The following is a 15,833-nucleotide window of genomic DNA, read 5'->3' as shown; positions in this document are numbered from 1 at the left end:
CTATTGGGACGCTGAAAAAAGCATTCTTGAGATCAATTACAGTAAAAAATGTTGCTTCGGAATCAATTGCTGTCAACAATGATGATATATCAGGGACCACAGGGAATTGTGGTACAATACACTTGTTTAGTTCACGCAAATCAATAACCAATCGGTATACTGGTGGGGCAGTAGGGTCAGTTCGTTTAAGAATCGGAATTATCGGTGAATTACATATATTGGAGTCTGTTTCTATAACTACTCCCTGGGCAATCAGCTCATCAATGATTTTCAGCAAAGCCACTACAGCATCATGCGGTAACTTGTATTGTCGCATTCGTGGTAGTACCACTCCTGCTTTCAATGTAACTCGATAGGGTGTAATGTTCATGCAGCCAACATCCGTAGGGCCTTGTGCCCATAGATGTACTGGTAAAGTCTGTAGTCGGGGATCCATGTCTCTAGACACATAGTGACCTTTAAAATCACGTAAAAACAACCTTACTCCTTCTGGAGAACAACATATTATGGCTCCTAGTGCTTTCAGAGTTTTAATTCCTAACAGATTTTCTGGGCATGATTTAGTAAGCAATAAATCTGTAGTTCGTGTCAAAGGTCCTATCGTAAGTGGTAGAGGCTGTGATACTTCATTAACAATAGGTTTTCCCGAAAAACCAAGGGAAACATTTTGAGAGCCTGAGAGGGGTGCCCCTGGAACTTCACTACGTTTTATAGTTGTTCGACTTGCCCCTGTATCGAGTAAGAATTTTCTATCTTGACCTAATAATTCACTATGTACATAAGGTCCTTCTTGATCTACAGGAATCTCGATAAGCGGTAAGTCAACTTCCCTCTCTAGGCTGGTTCATGCGTAATGCTGATATTCAGGGTATTCATACTGTGCAGTCTGATACATTTGTCGTGTCGTTGTTTGTGTGGCAGTAGCAGGCAACGGTGGTGCAGCTGGCACAAACTGTATGGGTTGCTGTGAGGCTGGCATTGCCTGTTGCTGAACTGGCATGGACGGTCCATGCTGCATAGGTCCTTGTTCATTCTGATCTTGTCTAACTAATCGTGGTCTCTCTTTTGCAATACCTGTAGCTATATTACGTTTCAGGACTGGACAATCATGTACATAATGGCCTAGTTGTTTACAGTAATTGCAGGTTCCTTTTACAGGAACTGCAGAATCACCAGAATGTGTCACACCCTTTTTGTGACCATCTGCTGGTACTGTCTGAGAAACTAGCATTTTCATTTTTGTATCCTTCATGCGTCTATGCTCGTGTTCTTGTTCATCCCTAATTCTATTGTGATGATACTGTAACATTTGTAGCATTTGCGACGGAGTGTTACTTTGCCAGGTACTCTCGAATTTCAATATTCTATTCTTCACTGGAGGCAATGCATTTTCCACCAATTTTGTCACAAATAAATGTGGATATGAGTCACTACTTGCTTTTATACCACTATTTATACCAAAACATTTTTCAAATCGAGCATAATAATCGCTTGTGTCTTCATCTTGCTTTTGTTTGCAGGCTGTGATTGCACCCCAATCTTCCTTTTTTGTAGTTAATAGACGTGGCAGTACCTGTACTAGTAAACCTGGTAACAGTTTAACTTTATCCCCGAGCCCCGAACCTGCAGTTCGGCTCCTTTCTTCCTCTGCTAATGCTGTCCAGTCTATCTTTTGGTCTCCTACTTCCCACTCTTTTTCTTTCAGTTTTTCATAAATGCCAGCAGGCAAAAGCACCTTTAATATCGTCATAATATCAGGAAAGGTGTACTCTCCCATCAGTAACATGTCTTTAATTTCTCGGTGGAAACCCGCTGGGTCTTTGTCATGACTAGGTACTACTTTCTTCATTTCTAATAATTCCATTTTTGATATGGGTGTGTAAACAAATACACGGTGAAACTCATTGTCTTCGCCTTTTATTGGGTGCACTTCTCGTAAAGGATTTTGTCTATCCATATAGTACGGTGCTCTTTCTCTGCGGGGCAGGGAGAGAGAATCTGGATTTACAAAAAGGACATACTGTTTACGTGACACTAATATCTCTTTAATTAGCTTATTACTAGAACCTCTCCATCTGTTTGTGAGTAGTTCCGTTAATATATCAGGTAAAGGACCAGGGTCAGCATGTTGGCACTTATATAATATGAGGAGTTGCTGAATCATATAGATTCCAGCTAAGCGTTGTTCATCTGTACTGAGATTGAGAAACGTGTGTGCTACGGTCTCATCACCGTATTTTTCAGGACTGTCAATCCAGTGAACGGCTGATCTGGCTAATTCTTGCTCATCCATGGAATCGAGGAGGTGGTAACCCCTTCGTTCTCGTAGTATCTTATCTGCGGCTTGAAACGAATGTTCAGGAGACTTCAGATTTATTACAGGCGTCGGATACGTTCTGCTGTTTTTTGGGCATACAGAATGTATTGGATCAGGAAAACATCTAGTATTTTCACAGGATCTTCCTCTGCCTACATAGGCTATGGTCTCTGACTGTCTTGCGGAATTCCCTGATTCGGACACTTCATCTTGCTCAAACTCGTCTGTTCCCAATCTTTCTTCATGAATACGCTCTATTTCTTTACGTATTTTTCGGCACATGGCTATTATACAATTTTGCTTATCGTGTCTCCCTTCTGATATATTCTGACTCCATCTTGTAAGAATAAGCATTGCATTCGGGTCTACCCCCGGACGATCTTGATTTCTGATCATACAGTTTATGAGGAAACGTAACAGTTCCCCCTGTATCTCTACTTTCTGGAATTCCATAGCTCTGTTAATACATCCTGGATCTCGTCCTGTTTGAACAAAATGATATATGTTGTCTAGATGCGTAGTCATCCCTGGTAACCTCGCTAAATACTCTGCGGCTCGCCTGATACGTAATGATGCCAGGACCATTTCGTCCTCTTTACCAACCACCGGGTCATATCTACAATTTACAAGGAGTTCCTTAAGCGTACGTTCACTTACGAATTTAGGTGTACGTGAATGTGCTGACTCTTGAAAGACAAGTTTATTTATTCTAGGTGGTGTAAAAGTACTGCTAGCACCTCCCGTGGCCCTATCTGGGGCGTCGGGTGTGAATGGGTTCGTTGAACGTGACACAGCAACTATGGGTGTCGATACCTCTGTAGAGTCGACTGCGGAGACAGATGCGGAAACAGATGTGCTTGCCGAAGCTTGTGTCGAGACTTGCTGTTGCACGGGGACAGATACCTGATCCTGACGTTGAACCCCTCCGCCAGACGGTCTATGTGGTGCGGCGTTAGCATACTCGGGAGCTGCGTCATCTAGATATGAGGAAAGAAAAACATCTTCTGCGGTTCTGGGAAGCCCCTTTGGATGTACCTTAATTGGAAATAATGGGGGTGGCAAGTCTTTTGGTATCTCTGGAGCAGCCTTAGGTAATCCTTCGGCTAGTAGGGGATACATACCATTCATAAGAGCATTTCTTTGTCTATTTACTTGTTCTGATCTCACTCGGATACCTTCCTCAATTAATAGATTTTCTTGAACTTTATTTGAACTTTCTTTACTCCTCTCTTCTTGTCTACGTGCTTTTTCTGTTCGTCTATGAGATTCTTTACGCCATAACTCAACAGCGTCTTTCTGTGACTGTCTGACCTTTCTTTTCCATAACTCTTCCTCCACTTTCATGATGCACTCTGCATCCCAGGTTCCCGCTATGGGCCACCTTTGACTTTCCGGTAATCCCTTGGTATAATCTACCCATAGGTCAAGAAACAATATGGCATCTAAGCCATGTTTATGGTACATAAAATGCCCTGGAGTGTCCCTAGGAGGAATAGGAACTGCTTCTTCAAGCACCCCTTTTCTGGTAGTAATCTGTCTTAACTTCGAGAAAAGCGGCATATTTACAACTGATCTGATACTTACTCTTGAATTTTCTTAATACGAAAAACACAATAAATGAACAGTGAACAATGAACAGTCATTCATACTACAATATTTTGAACACTTTAAACATTAAACATTAAACATTGTAACAATGATCGACAATGATGACAGTCTGCCTAACTAATCACCACGCTGAATTCTTGACAATAACTGAATTCTTCGGAATACTTGATATACTGCTAAACAGTACATATACACTGCTAAACAGTGCAGACCGGATTTGTGTACCCAAATCCGTCTTGACCGGCACAACCTATGTGCGCGTCAACACGCCTCCCCGGCGATGGTACTCACCGAGTAGCTCCTTGAAACGGAAGGCCTCAGAGAATGGACAGGACTCGATGACTGCGGACAGCGGACCCTCTGGACATCGGGATTTCGGAAAACCTGGTGGGCCTCTGTATACCTCGGATCTTGCTCTCTCAGCTAGGCTCTGGTCGGGATACTTCGCACTTCTCACCGCCTCGTCTGGGTTGATCGCAGCCTCAGTCGCCCCCGCTTGACCGGAGGGAGCTTACAGGAAATCCTGCTGGTACGCGTTTTATGGTCCGTCCAGCTGTGGCAGGAGACCGGGCCTGCAACGCACCGCCGGCGCGTGAGATGAGAAAGTGTCCCTGTTCGGGCGCCATTATGTGGTAAATAAAATACCGGACTGAATTTCATACGGAATCCTAAAATAAAGTAAAATAGCTCAAAATAACAAGAGGCAGAATCCGTGGTATAAGAGGTTTTCTAAATGGGCTTTATTCCATTCAAAATGGCCGACTCGAGTCGCGGCCTTCAGGTTCCGTCACCACGAGGGTTCAGGAAGTGAAGTACAATAATTTATTGACAGACATGTATTTTTATAATAAGTGCATTACAATGAAACGAATGTAAAAGGCGTAACATTTGATAAGAAAAATGACGTGACAGTGACATAATCGAAACTAGGCGTAACAAGGAATAAAAGAAACATGATTGGTTTGCATTATCAGACATAGGTGGATCTATAAGATAATACTTGGCATAGATGCGCGCGCAGCAGCATGACGTGTAATTGACGTGCAACTAGGGGGTGAAGGGGACTTGACATTTAGCTCTACATGTGGAGACGAGAAGTCTGGGGGGTCAAGTCAACCTAATCCCAAATCATATCTACCATCCTATGTTTGGAGAACTATGTTATCCACAAGGAAGGACTCTCGGACAGAATCTATTCTATACTAACTGTGTGTGCGTGTACAAGCGTCTAAGTGTCTATATGAGATGCGAGGGGCAGAAAACTTTCCATGGCAGCAGGGCTATGAATCACTTGCAGGAGGACGGAAAGGCTGAGTCCTTGCTTGTGAGCTAAAGGAAATGTTTACCTAAATCACTTGACAGGAATGCATCGGCTGAAGAGCAAAATAGATAATTCGAAGGTGAAATACAACTTCTTGGCAGGCAGGCGAAAACTGGCCGAGGCAGACATTGTTAGCTGCACAGGGAGTAGGACAAAGTTCATGGATACAGATGCGAGCTCAAGCTGAAGCTGTCAGAGACAGAGAGCAGGGAGAGGCTTTGAGGACAGAATCGGGCCTACTTGCCTGAACTGTAAAAATGGAGTAACTTAGCCATATAAAGTCGGTGGCCTTTCATACTTAGGAATCGAATATCCAGCCCATTGATGGCGGATCTGACAGAGAACATGTCGACGGAAGACACACATATGTTTGCGTCTTAGAAACTGGAACTGGAGGGAACATACATGTGTTTGTAACATGCATATAGAACCGTTGGGGTCCAAGATAGGGGACATAACTGATCAGGAAAATCCACATTTCCACACTCCAACAAAGAAAAACAATCCTAAATTAAAATCAATATATTGCTGCAGACTAGTGTCAGTTTGGTCCACGTCATCAATCGATAGAGTATGTTTATACCTATTTACAGTCACATTATTCAACAACTTCAAATCCTTATGATAAGATGCAGGTGCCAAGAATACAGGAGGTAATAGAAATGCTACATAACATACTCCAGACCAACCGGCTGGCAAGCGGTAATAACCTTTATTTCCACACACGAAGTATGTATTATAGGATGCTAAGAAGGTACTATTATTCAACCCGTTGATATTTAAGATAGTGATGCAATCACTAACACCAACAGGAATATAACCCACACTCTGGACACACAGGTCCGCTTGAGCTTGTGCCACTTGAATCACAAATCGGTCTTTCCCCACAGTGTCTCTAGTGTTCGTGAAAATATAGGGAATCGATTCATTGTCCGGTCGATACTCTTCCCATTCCCAAATTGTCCCATTCGCTTGCGGATATCCATCTTTATCTTGATGACATTCCCTATTAAGTCTGAAGAGTAATCGTCCCACTGTAGGTTTCCGGGTGGCAAAAAGTAAAGTGTACCATGCTCTACAGGAGCCATTATGAGAGAAAAGAAGGAGTATAAACGGAGTTCCTCCTTTCTTCTGGTGAGCTGGCATCATGCCACATATCCAACAGTTCGTAGCATTGGTGGCAACATGGGTATGATGCAACATCTGGATGAAAGTGTTATTCAAATAAGACTGACGATGCTTCAACTCTTGATACGGTAGTGTATAAAAGTAGTGCTCCTCAGGCACTGGAGTAGTCAAAACAAGTAACTTTCGAGCAGGAGTCACAATAGCTACTGTGAACATAAAACCTGTTGCACAAAGGATTCTCTTTTTCTCCATGTCAGAATGAAAGATCAATATCTTCCTGAAACTAAAAGGTTGTCAGAACTCTTCCCCTTAGGAAGCGGTTGATTTCTTCACCAGCGGGCCAAGACGGGTGTCGCTACACTAATGCAGGGCTGATCCCCCCCCCTCATTGGCTCTCCATTTCACTAACCCAAGGGCCATTCTGACAACGTGTCCTGATACTGAAGAATTCACTTCCTTGGTCTGAGATGATATCGCCTTCCTCCAGGAATCACGTGGTCCGGAAAGAGCTCCTCAGTGTCGTTCAGTTCCACAGCACGGCCTTTCTCTGCAGTCAGAATTTCTCGATGGTTGGTCAATACAGCAGGCTCCACCAATCCGGGCAGCACTTTGCGACAGTGCAGGGAATGGATCCAATTATTTCGGTTGGAAACCCGCACAGCCGTCCTCGTTGCAAGTAGGACTTGCTCAGGACCAACCCATCTCGGCTCCAAGCTGTTCGTCCTTTCAAAAATCTTCACCATAACATAGTCTCCAGGTCGGAGACTGTGACCTTCGCCGGTGGACCGATCAGGGAGCGCCTACCGGACCTGTTGATGAATAGAAACCAAGTTATCCGTTAACTGTGCCAGATAATCATTCATCATTACACAAGGTACATCATACACAGCCTTAGGTCGTGGTGGACCCCAAATATTCATTGGGCATCCAAAAACAATCTCGCACGGTGTAAGACCAGTTCGAGAGTGCGGTATCGATCTAATTGACAATAATGCCAGCGGTAAAGCATCTGGCCAAGTCAAAGAAGTCGAAGCTTGGATCTTAGCGATCTTGAGCTTCAGTGTACCATTATACTTCTCGACCAGTCCTGCAGACTGAGGGTGAAACACTGCGTGGAACTTCTGAGTGATGCCCAGACCCGTCAGAACATACTTTATAACATCCGCTATAAAGTGGGGTCCGTTATCACTCCACAGCAGTCTACAAACGCCATATCGAGGGAAGAACTCCTTCAATAGCATCTTGGCGGTAGTCATTGCAGTATTATCTTTCGTAGGGTATGCCTCGACCCATTTACTAAAGGCACATACCGCTACTAGAACATACTTTAAATTGTTACAGCGCTCAAGCTGGATGTAATCCATCTGCAAAACCTCAAAGGGTGCAGTAGGTGTCGCAAATCCTCCTGCTGGAGTTCGAGTACCCTTTCCTGGGTTGTACCTTAGGCAAATCATGCAGGTCTGCACTACCCTCTTTGCCGTGCTAGCAATCTCTGGATGCTCCCAGACTTGAGTAAGCAATTTTACAATTGCGGAAGCTCCAACATGTGCTAGCCCATGTGCCATCTGAACCATAGGTTGTACAAAAGCTGTGGGTAACTTCCATCTATCCATCTGCTTATTTCTCCAACAACCCTCATCATCCAATTCTCCATCATTGGACCATTGCTCCCGTTCTTTGTCAGAAGCGGTCCTCTGTATTTCCAGCACCTCTCTTTTCGCATCGTGCCATCTTTCTACCTGCGACTTTACTACATACATGGCAGTAGCACCGGGCTGCATCGCAGTCTCCCGTGCCACCCGGTCTGCCAAAGCATTCCCTTCTCCGACTTTATCAACCACTTTCTTATGGGCACTACATTTAATGATAGCAATTTTCCTCGGATATGTCAATGCAGTCAAAAGGTTGTGAACTAACTCTCCATGCATTATTTGCACTCCATGTGACGTTAGAAACCCTCTCTCCTTCCAGAGTAGGCCGAAATCGTGCGCTACTCCGAAAGCATAGCGGCTATCTGTATAAACATTCACACACAATCCTGTGCTGAGCTCACATGCTCGTGTTAATGCTATCAGTTCCGCTGCTTGAGCTGATTTCTGTGGTATGCGTGCTGTCTCCACTATTGTTTGCAGTGTGGTAATTGCATACGCTGCTGAAGTCGTACCATCTGGTAGCTTCAGGCATGATCCATCCACCCACCCACAATTCTCCATCTACATCTGGAAAGGGCGTATCTTGGAGATCAATACGACCCTTTGTCTGTTCCTCAGTCACAAGAATACAATCATGTGCTTTCCGTGCTTCAGGCTGAGCTTCCGGGAACGGCAACAATGTAGCCGGATTTAACGTTACACACCTCTTTAACGTAATATGAGGAGCCAAAAGCGTCAGCTCATATCCCGTTAAACGGGCACTGGTCAAATGCTGCGTCTTTGTCTGATTAAGCAGGGCATCAACAGCATGGGGGACTAATACCAACAGCTTATGAGATAACACAATTCCCTCGCTTTGGCGTATTGACACAGCTGTTGCCGCAACCGAGCGAAAACAACCAGGCAATGCTCGGGCAACAGGATCAAGTACAGCTGAAAAATACGCACAAGGGCGCTGCTTGTCGCCATGCATCTGCACTAAAACTGATAATGCACATCCATCTTTCTCATGCACATACAGCGAAAAGGGTTTTGTATAATCAGGGGTCCCTAACACTGGTGCTGAACAAAGGGCCTGTCGCAATTGCTGGAAGGCAGTGTCACACTCATTTGACCAAGGAAGCGGAATAGGTGTGTCTTTTGTCAAAAGGGCTAACAATGGCTTGGCTATGTGTGAAAACCCTAATATCCATTGCCTACAAAAAGAAACAAGACCCAAAAATGCACGCACGTCCTTCTGCGTGGAAGGCACTGGCGTGTCCAAAATTACTTGAATACGATCTGGTGTGAGTGCACGCCGCTCCTTAGACAAAAGGTGACCCAGATAAGTCACCTTTGGTCTACAGAACTGCAACTTTTTCCTCGACACTTTGTGATTGTGAGATGCCAAAAAGGAAAGCAAGGATAACGTGCTTTTCTCACACAGCTCCGGAGTGTCAGCCGCCAACAAGATGTCATCGACATATTATATGGTCTTTTCAAGGCTTGACTGTAAATGCTAGGGCTTTCTGTGTAGCCCTGAGGAACTCTACAAAATCGATAAGACCTGTTATTCAGAGTGAAACCAAAAAGGTATCGGCTATCGGGATGAATAGGAATCGAAAAGAAAGCATTTTTCAAATCAATAACCGAAAACGTGGTCGCCGTTGGCGGGACCAAAGTGAGCAACGTCGTGATATCAGAAACCACTGGATACTGAGGTATCACGATCTTGTTCACCTCCCTCAAATCAATTATAAACCGATAAACTTTGGCATCCGTATCCTTCTTCAAGATGGGTAAAATTGGACTGTTACAGACGTTGTAGGGAACTTCCTCCACTACTCCTACCTTAATCTAATCCTGCACAATCTGTATAAGGGCCTCCTCCCCCTCCTGGGAAATACGATACTGCGGGAGGCGTGGTAACACCGCCCCCTCCTGGACACTAATATGAACAGGCGGAATCACCATCTGTCCCACATCGGTATCCGAAATGGCCCACAAAGTACGAGGGAGAGTTGCTAACACAGTATCCTCTGCAACCACACACATCCGTTCAGACAAAGGGTGATTATCATTTAATATCACACGCACTCCAGCGGGGGAGCAGCGGATCGTAGCTTGAGCATATCAAGACCCATAATGTTGTCCGGCGTGTTCGGGGCAAGCAAAAACGGACAGGGTGCAGAAAAGGAATCAACCTGGAATGTGAGGGGTCGAGAAAGAGGGCTTCGGGAGAGCGTACCGTCAAACCCTACCGATGTAACCATTAAGCCAGATGGGGGAGCCCTCGGAACCAATTGTTTAGACAGCGCACTACGAGTCGCTCCTGTATCCACTAGGAACTGATCAGTAGAACCCAAAACCTTTGCTGATACATAAGGACCCTTCTGATCAACCGGCACCTCAACTGATTCTAACCCCCATCCAACGCATTCCTATGCATGCTGTGAATCATGGTACCCAGAGCGGTCAGTCCCTGACACTTGGTACTGGTTTTGTCGATCAAAGACATTAGGTCTATCTCGTTGCTGCCCGGTAGGTTCAAAACGAGCGTGATCATTAGAATTCCCTCTAAAATTCGAAAAACCCCTTCTACCTCTCGGTCCACCCTGATAATGCCCCTGACGCAATGCATACAACGCCGGGCAATCTCTGGCCCAGTGTCCCGATTGTTTACAATACGCACATTGATTCCTATTCAAATCAGATCGGCCCAAAGGAGGACCATAAGATCCTCCCCTACCTCTATTGACACCCCGACGAGGCGGACCGTACACTTGTGCTAACATCACCTTCGTTTTTAAATCTTTCGACTTCTTCTCCTCCTGCCCCTTCGCTTCTTGCTCCTGACGCTCATAATACTGAGCTATAGTCAGGAGGGCTGTCGGAGACGCGGTGGACCAAGAACTTTCACTCGCTTTTAGGCGGGCTGCTATTGCCGGTAATAAATTCGCCACATATTTATCAGCAAAGAGGTGTCGACCCGTATCATCCGTAAGTGACTGACCACTAAAATCATGAAATGTCTCCTCAAAGCGCGTAAAGAAATCTGCAACTGATTCATCAACTTTCTGTTTACACAAAGCTAACATATTCCAGTCAATCTTTTTAGGGGGAATGATTGTTTTTAACTTGGTCAAAATAGCAGCGGGGAGATCTAGGATAATCTGAGGTGGTTTCTGCGCGGGCTTCCTCTCCCTATCCTCATCCTCAAGCTCAGACCACCGAGCCTTAAAAGCGGCAACATCGTCCACCTTCCGTACGGATCGCCACATATCCGGTGGTAAAATAAGCCCAAAGAACAGATCTATATCTGCTAAGGTCATAGTACAAGAATTCAAGGCCCCCTCGACTTCTTCGTAAAAGGCCGCTGGATTCTTGCGGGGATCAGGCAATGCATTCTTTAATGCCATAACATCAGCCCTATGCCAGGGAGTATAAACCCAATTGTACACAAAATATCCCTTAGCATCGGCGGAGGTAACATCCGCACTAGTTCCCGCTCCTTTAGGAGGAACATACAAAGGTGCCGCCTCTCGCATTGGTTTAGCATGCACTAGTTCGCTCTTATCTGAGTGGGAGGTAGATGATTGGTCATCACCGACACGTAAATCCGACTGCTTTTCCTCCTCTGCTCTTAGGCGCGCTCTCTCTTTAAGGTCACTCGCCGCGTCCCGCAATGCAAACAGCCGTCGAGCCGCATCAGGCGCCTTAGAGGGAGAAAAAACACCGTTACGCAATGCTTTAGCATCTAATACTACATCATCAGGCTCAAAAACTGCCGAATATTTCCGAAAGACAGAAATCACTTCATCAGAAAAGTGTCCCAAAAAATACAACTTCTCTCTATCCTGCCACTTTTCCCAAGAGTCCAACAATTCAGCGAGGGATAACTTGCCCTTAAGTGCACGAAAGGAAACTTGCCGAAGCTCACCCATTCGGTCAACCGATAACATGGACCGCGTGTCTACCTTACCCGAAGCCGATCCAGAATCCTGTGACCTCGGGGCAGACGCGCCAACATAAGGGGGCGGAGAGCGATCTAATAAATAAAAATCATCGTCAAGATTAGTAAGGACAGGATAAAGTGGCTGACGGACAGCATATTGACCCGAGACTTGCAGCCTACGCTCTTTCTCTTGTCTCTCCGTCTGTTCTCTTTCCTCCCGACGCTTCGCTTCCTGTGCTCGCACATGATCATTCTTCCGTTGCCCTTTATCAAACAGCGCTTTCTCACGTTTCTCTCGCTCACGCACTTCCTTCACCCATAATCGCACACATTCAAACATGTCTTGCCGAGCACGCCGTTTACACATACACTGTTCCACATACTCAATCTTACGCATATCAAATGATCCATACAAAGGCCATCGTAACTCAGGATCCTTCTTGGTGTATTTCCTCCATACTCGACTGTACATTATAGAGGAAAGACCATGCTTCACATTCATATCCCTATTAGGAGTCCCCTCTGGGGGAGCTGGAGCAGATTCCTCGAGGTTTAACCGGTTTCCAAAGCAGCAGCACCACTTACGGAGTGCGCTAAAAGCAGGCATGCTCAAAAATAATGCAAAATATGCAGTATTATCAAAAATGGCACTTAAACGTTGTGCCGTTCAAATTTACACAACCTCGGAGAAATATCTCCACATTACCCGCCTATATGTGTTGCAACGCATATATTCTCACAATAATCAATACAAGATATGACCGGTCATCACAAATCAAACTCAAATAGCCAAACCCGGCTTCAAAAACTCGGAGCAAGTACCGTACAGCGGTTCTTACCAATCAAGAGTGTCCAGATTCCAACTGCCAAGCTCCAAAATTCGCCCAAGCGGCTGTCACGGCAGGACCGACAGAAGAGGTCTCAGTCGAGGACCGGCGCCACCCAGATGGTCAGCTCGGAAGGGGAGGAAGAAAACCTCGGGATGCCAGGACTAAAGTGCCTCTGGCAGTGATCACATCCCCGGCCAAATTCCTCACCTTCGTCACGACCAGTCCTTCGAGCATCCGAGTCGCCGATGAGCCCCACGTGACGGGCGCCAATTGATGAATATAGGCCCCAGCTAGGCCAGCAGGACACAAGGGTTCGCTCTCCTGCAAATGGAATCTACAAGGAAGTTGGCACGGAAACTGCAAAGTACAAAGACAAAGTTTATTAACCCTTAAGGGTGGTCCTACAACCCATACAACACTCTTCAGTATTGCATAGGGTAGCACAAAGAACTTGCGTACACGGTCCCCTTTTATACACAACAGAGGGGCTCATAAGTGGGTGGATACAACATGAGGCAAAGAGTATTACCTTTTATGGTCATTTTCGATACAGAATCAATATGTGGGCGGAGGAACTAATTTCCTGAGCCCGCGAAAACATGGTCAAGCAAGGACTAACTGATAACAGATGTGGTCAAGTGTGGGCATGCGCCAGACGGACAAAGGGGCTATTTATAGACTGTTACTAGGCAGATTACAAGAGCAACTAACACGAAGATAGGACTCTTCTCGTGCTACGCACGTGGAGGCATGACAATACAAAATGGAGTCCAGACTTTAGTCAACATAACGGGAGAAACTCGGTCATAAAAGGGGAATTCATGTCTTTAGTGAATGCTTACTCACATCGTTATTTCAATTTTCAACAGGGGGGAGTGTGGGGGGGGGGGCACAGGGGGAACAGGGGGAAGTGGGGGAAAGCAATAAAAGTTCTCAAGAGTCAGACCTCATAAAGATAGGATTTTGGTTCCTTTTATAAGCCTTCCACCATTAGAGAAATGGTCTATTCTAGCTTGTGGCATCACATGTGATATCGTGCTTTCTATGGTAGTCGAAAGCAATGCTGGGGGTCTCTTCAAAAGCATTAAAAAAAAATATATATATATATATATATATATATATATATATATATATATATATATATATATATATATATATATATATATATATATATATATATATATCAATACCTATCCTAACCAATCAATACCTATCCTAGCTATCAATGGTTTTATACATGACATTAAACGAACAGTCGTTTTTATGGTCACGTGTAACATAATTTGCACAATTTGCTGATTTGCACAATTGTTTTTTAATAGTTTTATAATTATTTATGTATTACTATTTAATTTTAAACAATTGTCTTTGCAATCATTGTATGCTATTTATTTCCGTTTTTTAAAAATCCATATGGTGTAATATTTATGTGTGCACTGTTTACATTATGTCACCTTGACTAAGTATTTCTTTTATGTCCATTCCCCTTAAACCGCCAAAATGCTTGAACTTTGAACCCTTATTAATCAGCACTGTCACTTTAAATACTGTGGTCTAACTTAGTCACATTGTCATGTGATCAAGGCTCGGACGAGCCGAAACGTTATGGCGACATACTGCACTGAATAAAATATTTGCACGAAGTACCTGGTCCGTGTCCGTATCTGCTTGAAGCTGTTCTACGGAATCTGGTGATATATATATATATATATATATATATATAGATCCTTATAGATGATGATCTCTATCAGGTTTGGTTTTTATCCTGGAATGTCAATGGCCTGCGAGTAAAAAGCCGTAGACATAAAATCTTACAGTATTTGAGAGATTCTTCTGCGCAGGTCATCATCATCCAGGAAACCCATTTATTAAAGCTAGAGGTCTCTGAGATATTAAAAAAACAGAGTTGGGTAGAGACGTTCCTATGCACGGACCAAGCAGTTAATATCAGAGGGATACTATTTATCTTTAAAAAATCGGTTAAAGTTCAGATTTTGGAATGTAAGGAGGATCGTAGCGGGAGATGGTTAATTTCGAAGATACTATTGGAGGGTATCCCGCTAACATTGGTAGGATATTATGGACTGAATCAAGATGACCCTTCTCATTTGAAAGCAATTCAGGAACACCTTTTATTTTCACAGGATCCAGTTATATGGGTTGGTGACTTCAACATTGTCCTTAATCCTTTGCTAGATAAATCCTCTAGTTCAAGAGCACTTGTCCCATCAAAATCAAGATTGGCTCTCTTAGACATTATGGAAAACCTCGGTTTAGCAGATGTATGGAGGGAAAGGTCAGGTAATAAGCTGGGGGTTTCTTTTCGAAATTTTAAATATAAACACAAATCAAGAATTGATTATGCCCTTTTCAGCTACATCTTAAAAGATTCTTTAACAGGGCTTAAATACCTTCCCTCACATATGTCAGATCATATGGCCATCATCTTTGATCTTCAAGGGGCCACCCACAGGAAAGAATCCTCCTGGTCTTTTGACCGTAAGATACTATAATAATAATAATAATACTGGATTTTATACAGCGCGAACAGCTACCTCACGAGGAGGTGTCCCGGCGCTAGTAGAACACAGTAAACCTGGGCAAAAAAGGAAGGAGAACTAGCGTGGATGGGTGAAGAGCCAGGTTTTTAGCATCTTCTTAAAACAGGGTTCGGATGGGGCCTGTTGGATTGCTTGTGGCAGGGAGTTCCACAAAGCGGAGACATTTGCTGAAAAGGTTCGACCGCCAAGTCGAGCCTTTTTTGCTCGCGGGACGACCAATTGGACACGGTCATTGGACCGTAATGCGCGGCTTTGGGCGTATTTTGGAAGGCGTTTTTTTAAGTAATGTGGGCAGGAGCCATGTAAAGATCTGAACGCAAGCGTCAGAGCTTTGAATTTTATTCGGTTGGCCACTGGCAGCCAATGCAGGGTTTGAAGATGCGGAGAGACTGACTGCTTGAAAGGGATTCGCAGTAGCAGTCTCGCAGCCGCATTTTGAACTACCTGTAGTTTGTGAGTCAGGAATTTTGGGAGGCCCAGGT

The sequence above is a fragment of the Triturus cristatus genome, chromosome 4_1, assembly GCF_964204655.1.
Source record: "Triturus cristatus chromosome 4_1, aTriCri1.1, whole genome shotgun sequence".
Taxonomy (NCBI): Eukaryota; Metazoa; Chordata; class Amphibia; order Caudata; family Salamandridae; genus Triturus; species Triturus cristatus.
This window is presented reverse-complemented; position numbering follows the sequence as displayed.